Here is a 7,387-nt window from a genome sequence, read left to right as displayed (position 1 = left end):
ATTACCTCCCTTTATTTCAAATTAAAATGGGTATATCTCCGTAACTAATGAAGATACTGATCTGAAATTCCATTCATGTCAACAGATGGACTTGGACAATCAGTGAAGATATAAATTGACTGAATTTATGATAAATTACCTCCCTTTATTTTTTATCTAAATGAATACACCTTAGCAGCTTCTAATGAGATTGGTTTTAAACATTATTTATGTCTTCTTTCATATTAGATAACTCTTGATTGAACATTTATCGATATAAATACTTTACTAATATATTGTTGTATAGGCTTGTATTCTGTATATTCTACATGCATATACCAGTGCGTGATTACCTCCCCTGATTTTAATAAAAATGGATTTATCTCAGTAAATATTTATAGAACTAATTTGAAATTTCAGTATTGTCTTTAGTTGGACTGAGGCAATCAGGGTAAAAGGCTATGGACTGATTTTATGTCAAATTACCTCCCTTTGTTTCAAATTAAAATGGGTGTTTCTCAGTAACCATTGAAGATACTGATTTGAAATGTCATTTGTGCCATCAGATGGGCAATCAGGGTAGATAACTTTTGACTGAATTTTTGACAAATTACCTCCCTTTATTTTATGTAAACGAATATATATCAGCAGCATCTAATGAGATTGGTTTTAAATGTTATTTAGGTCTTCCAGGGTAAGGAATAGTCATGTTAGTACAAAAATGCAGCATTTGAGCCTAGGACCCTCAAACTTGGTATGGAAATTCGCCCTGACTAGGTCAAAAGGGACTGTTACAAGAAAATGTTTATCCTGATGATATTTAATGTGTATGCCTATGTGCTCTATGTCAAAACTTGATCATATCATTTTGAGCAATGGTACTCAGGTGAGCAATACAGGGCCATGATGGCCCTCTAGTATAAAGATGTGTTTAACCTCAAAGTAAAACTTGTGTATGATATATTTTACTTCAAGGTGATATTGTTTCTGAAATGAAAAGTCCCTGACTTTATAGTAAACTTGTTCCTGTACTTCTATTTCCTTGACATTGAATTCGTCTGGTTTCTCTTGTAATGTGTAAAAAAAATAAAGGCCATGTTCAGGGTCAATACCTGTTAATAGAAGTACAACTGACAGTAGATTTTTTCACCTTAGTGTCACTGTGGAATGATAACTATTTTGGTTTCTCTTAGTAGATATAGAACTGTTAACCTTGAACTTTATCTTATTGCATGTCTGAGTTTGTAATAGTAGAAGTAGTATATGTATCTTGTGATAGAAGTTGGGGCCTCCATTTCTGAACAGTTAAGATTGTTGACTTCAAATCAGTTGGTCCTCATTGCTGTAGGTTTGAAATCCTACTTGGAATGATTTTTCTCATGTATGGAAGCTATCCAGTTGGCTTGTAGAAGGTCAGTGGTTCTACTGAGGTGCCAAGCCATGCTGGGAATGTCACAATGACCTTTATAGTGTTGGTGTCTCTTAAAACCCAATCAAACTCGCACAACAGATTTTGTATCAAGAGAGACTTCCATGAAGATAAATTTTGCGATTAGGCAATAATTAATGATTATTGAGATCAAGTCCTATCGCTCTTTTATTTAACAAAAATTGGCGAAATATTAGATTGCAACTGAAAATTGTGTAGTTTTAAACCTAAAACAAATATATAAAGAAAATTAGTCAAATTTGTTTATGTAGTGGAAAAGAAATAAAAAATTCCAATAAATTATTGATATATTTTGATACCGTAATGGCAGGTTATACAGACGATTTCACAATTACAGGTGAGCCGGAGTGGCTTCCCTTTGTCTACAAAAGAATAAATGTTGATTTATTTTAATGGCTGGCCATAGCAACTAAAATTGTCAGCTGTTTTGCTGAATGTTGTATATATTACAAAAGTATTTCATGTATTGTGTATTTGTTGTGAAATTTTCATTGCTGGCTTATGAGATATGTTTATAATTGACTGTTATAACAGAATTGATGTGTAAAAGTAACATTTTTATCCTTTGCCGGGAAAATAGGAAGAGATATAGAAATGCAGTCCATCTGTCTGATTGTCTGTCCACCTCTTAGGGGACTGTTACGAAATTTGAATATATTGATAGATAGCAATGAGAGGGAGTGAATAAGCAATAACTGTGTATGGAATAATGTATGAATTACCTATCTTTTTAACCAGGATTTTCAAAGTTCAAAGTCTAGTTATTAAGTTGGTTATTTTGTTAGGAGGGCCGCATCAAGATTTTTTTTTTCATTCAGTAACTTAAGTTTAGGTTAAGATATTGAAATGAAAATTGGCGTATAGGTAGCTTATAGAAACGACATGGTTTAGTAACATGCGAAGTACCAAATGAAACTATACTATCAAATAAAAAATTGTATGCTGAGCATATAGCTTCAGATTTTTTGAAAGAAGACGCCTTTCTTTGTATCAGTAAGCATCTGCACAGCTTGCAAACCGTAATATTTTATACATTGTAAACAAAGTTATGTCCGCTGGCTTCCTTTTATATGCTATCAAATAGAAGGAATTCTAGCTTTGAAATCATGAAGTTGCATCTGTTATGGCTAGCTGAATGATGGAAGATGAACCACATCAAGTGAATGAAAACAAATGAGTAAAGTGGTAAACACAAGTTATTTCCCATCTAGAGAGGTTCATTTACATAGCGCATGTAAGATATATAGGGGCCGTGCAGTTTTTCATATTATAGCAGACAATCTAACAACTGTGATATTTCAAAAATGGGAATTGATTATAACATCTGATTTATGACAGATTAAACTTTGCAGAAGTACTAGAAAAGGATTATGCTGGGTGTTACTTCTAATTAGGAATGAGAGATTGTAATGGAACTTCTTATGTAGGTGGTTTAACAGGACAAAAGGGTTGGGGATTGTTTTTGTGGCCACTAAGATCAGGTCAAGGTGGCTGTTACTAAAAATAGAAAATGTGAAAAAAAAAGTTGGTTTTGGGGAAATTTCCATAAGGCTTGTTGCATTTTTATCTTGACTAATCGAAGAATAAGTAAAGCTATTCTACTCACCTCGGGGTTGGCGTCTGCGTCGGCGTCACACCTTGTTTAAGTTTTTCGTACCAGTCCACATTTTGAGAAAACCTTTTGAGATAAAAGTTTGAAACTTTCAAAACTTGTACCATCATCCTGATCAGTTTTAGAAAAGAGTACATAACACTATCAAGGATTTTAGCTGAATTATGGCCCCTTCTAACTTGAAAATCTTGGTTAAGTTTTTCGTACCAGTTCATATTTTGTGGAAACTGTTTGACATATAGCTTTGAAACTTTTATCACTTGTTTATTATAACAGTCTCTATCTGTAGATAAGAGTAAATAACTCTGTCAACTATTTTGACTGAATTATGGCCCTTTTTGGACTTGGAAATTGGTTCAGTTTTTGTACAAGTCCATGTTTTGTCAAAACTATTTGATATGAGGCTTTGAAACTTTGAACACTTGTTTATCATCATGATCTCCATCTGTAGGCAAGAGCACATAACTCTGTTGAGTATTTTGGCTGAATTATGGCCCTTTAAGGACTTGGAAATCTGTTCAGTTTTCTTACAAGTCCAAATTTTGTCAAAACTTTTGAAACTTTGAGCACTTGCTTATCATGATCTCCATCTCTAGGCAAGAGTATGTAACTCTGTTAACTATTTTGGATGGATTATGGCCCTTTTTGGACTTGGAAATCAGTTAAATTTTTCGTACCAGTCCATATTATGTCTAACCTGTTTGTCATATGGCTTTGAAACTTTGACCACTTGTTTACCATCAAAGTGTACATATGTAGGCAAGACTTCATTACAAAGACGATGATTTTGGCTCAGTTATGGCCCTTTTTTGAGATACAAATTATATAAGTTTCGCATATCATTCCATATTTTGTATAAACTGTTCGATTTGTGGCTTTGAAACTTTGAACACTTGCTTACCATCATGGTCACACATTGCCATATAGTGCAAGACTTATCAAAATCCACAAATACAGATACATTGTTTTGTCTTATCTTTTTTTCTTCTTTTGTCTGAAATTCTGTGGTAATATTTTGAGCCCATACTAACATCAATTGTCTAGTGCGCTATCAACAGACAGCTCTTGTTTAAAATATTTTTATTCTTCTAAAAGACATCTTAAGGAAATAAAAGAAAATTGAAGTAATGATAGATAGCAGTTAGAGGAAGTATAGAGGGTAATAAACAATTCTGAGATAATTTTTCAAACTATCTTACATATTTTTAGTTAAGATTTGTCTAAAGGATGATTTTCACCTGGTGAAGGAAATAAGATGAAAATGTATTGAAGTGCAGGACTTTAGCTTAACTTCCTTATTTAATGATTTATCACCACTTGCAATATAAATTACATTGGCAGGGAATATAACTCTCAAGGAATGCTTCTGTTAGACTTAATTTGTTTATGTGTTGTTCTGTACCTACTCATTTTATTAGTAACATGAAATGAAATTTGTTAGGTAAAGAATAAAATATGTCACTTATTTTTTAGCCACGGTAATTTTTCCTAAGATTTTATAAAGTTGAAAAGTGTGGGCTGATTATAATTTAGTTTCTCTCCAAGCTCTAAAATTATTATTATATACATTTTCAGAAAAAAGATGTATTTTGTTTATTGCTTGATTAGCACAGTTATTGCAATAATTCAACTTGAGCTAGAATCACACTGCCCTGGATGGGCTTACGGATGAGTTCCGGATTCCCATTCCCGGATTGCTCCGGATGTGTATGAAAAAAATGGGCTTTGCGAATAATGCAATAGTAACAGAACCTTAATTGACCTTGTTAGAACTGGAATAAAATTGTAATCGCTCGTATTTTTTTACCACATTGATTGTCTTCCGGACTGTTACGATCTTTTCAGAACTCTTACGGATTTATTACGGATTCCTTACGAATATATTATTCGTGGCAAAATTTCAAAACTTTGCACTCTTGCCCGTGGATGCCCCCGATTTCTGAACGAATACACCGGATGACTTACAAATGAGTTAGGAGTTATATATGGATGCTATCCAGAACTCATCTGCAAGCCCATCCAGAGCAGTGTGATTCTAGCTTTAACTATACAAAATAATGTTTGCATAGTTAAGGCAATTTGTTATAAATTTCTTTCAGTACTTGCTAGTTATTTTTTGATGCCATTAATGCTGGTTGTATTTCATTACACAAAAAGTTTAATGTAGCTTTTTCAAACAATGAGCAGAGTAAATATTTCAGCTTCTAAACCAATGTAGAAAATTTATTTTATTTATTAGAATTACATTCATTAACAACAATAATTAATGAAGTAATGTTGCTAGACTTAAGCTGAAAGCTGTGTGATGTTTTTAGCTCACCTGTCACATAGTGACAAGGTGAGCTTTTGTGATCACCCTTCGTCCGTCGTCAGTCCGTGCGTGCGTGCGTCAACAATTTCTTGTTTGCACGACAGTGGTTTCATTTATGATTTTATTTTAACCAAACTTGCACACAACTTGTATCACCATAAGATCACGGTTCCTTTTTTGAACTGGCCAGATCCCGTTATGGGTTCCAGAGTTATGGCCCCTGAAAGGGCCAAAATTAGCTATTTTGACCTTGTCTGCACAATAGCAGCTTTATTTATGATTTGATTTTTACCAAACTTGCACACAGCTTGTATCACCATAAGATCTCGGTTCCTTTCTTGAACTGGCCAGATCCCTTTTTGGGTTCCAGAGTAATGGCCCTGATAGGGCCGAAATTAGCTATTTTGACCTTGTCCGCACAATAGCAGCTTCATTTATGATTTGAATTTAATCAAACTTGCACAAAACTTGTGTCACCATAAGATCTCGGTCCCTTTCTTGAACCGGCCAGATCCCATAATGGGTTCCAGAGTTATGACCCCTGAAAGGGCCAAAATTAGCTATTTTGACCTTGTCTGCACAATAGCAGCTTCATTTATGATTTGATTTTAACCAAACTTGCACACAACTTGTATCACCACAAGATCTTGCTTCCTTTCTTCAACTGGCCAGATTCCATCATGGGTTCCAGAGTTATGGCCCCTTAAAAGGTCCAAAATTGGCTATTTTGGCTTTTGCAGCCGTATAGAGACTTCATTTATGGTTTTATTTGATACAAACTTCCAAAATATCCTCAACAACAATAAATCTTGGATTCCATGACAAATCAGGTCCAATCATAGGTTCCAGTTATTTTATATCTGATTACCTCCCCTGATTGTAATCAAAATGGATTTATATCAGTAAGTACTTACAGGACTTATTTGAAATTTCATTATTGTTATTAGTTGGACTGAGACAATCAGGGTAGATAACTATGGACTGGTTTTATGTCAAATTACCTCCCTTTATTTCAAATTAAAATTGTTATATCTCCATAACTAATGAAGATACTGATCTGAAATTTCATTTATGTCAACAGATTTATTTGGTAGATCCTTCTTTTGTCCACTTACAATATTTTATTTTTTTTTTTATTACTTCCCTTCTACGTTACTATAAATAACTTATTTTTAGTAACTTTTTTATTATTGGCGTAGGGAAAACACGAGACCATTTGTCTGTGGTACAACATGGATGGTACCTCCAATTTTTAGGTGTATTTATACATATCTATACCTTGTAAGATTTTTTTTTTGGGTTAAATTTCTTCCCTTTGTTGTTCCTGTCCTTTGGACTTAGATATTTTATTCTGAGGACCTTCTTGTCCTCAAGTGCAATGATAACAGGTGAGCGATATAGGGCCATCATGGCCCTCTTTTTAGCTCACCTGTCACAAAGTGACAAGGTGAGCTTTTGTGATCGCGAGGTGTCAGTCGTCCGTGCGTCCGTCCGTACGTGCGTGCGTTTTCCTTGTGACATCTCTAGAGGTCAAATTTTTCATGGGATCTTTATGAAAATGGGTCAGAATGTTCATCTTGGTAAATTCTAGGTCAAGTTCGAAACTGGGTCACGTGCGGTCAAAAACTAGGTCAGTAGGTCTAAAAATAGAAAAACCTTGTGACCTCTCTAGAGGCCATATATTTCACAAAATCTTCATGAAAATTGGTCAGAATAATCACCTTGATGATATCTAGGTCAAGTTCGAAACTGGGTCAACTGCGATAAAAAACTAGATCAGTAGGTCTAAAAATAGAAAAACCTTGTGACCTCTCTAGAGACCATATATTTCAAAAGATCTTCATGAAAGTTGGTCTGAATGTTCACCTTGATGATATCTAGGTCAAGTTCGAAACTGGGTCATGTGCGGTCAAAAACTAGGTCAGTAGGTTTAAAAATAGGAAAACCTTGTGACCTTTCTAGAGGCCATATATTTCACAAGATCTTCATGAGAATTGGTCAGAACGTTCAACTTGATGAAATCTAGGTCAACTTC

The sequence above is a fragment of the Mercenaria mercenaria genome, chromosome 1 (assembly GCF_021730395.1).
Source record: "Mercenaria mercenaria strain notata chromosome 1, MADL_Memer_1, whole genome shotgun sequence".
Classification (NCBI taxonomy): domain Eukaryota; kingdom Metazoa; phylum Mollusca; class Bivalvia; order Venerida; family Veneridae; genus Mercenaria; species Mercenaria mercenaria.
Note: the sequence above shows the minus strand (reverse complement) of the source record.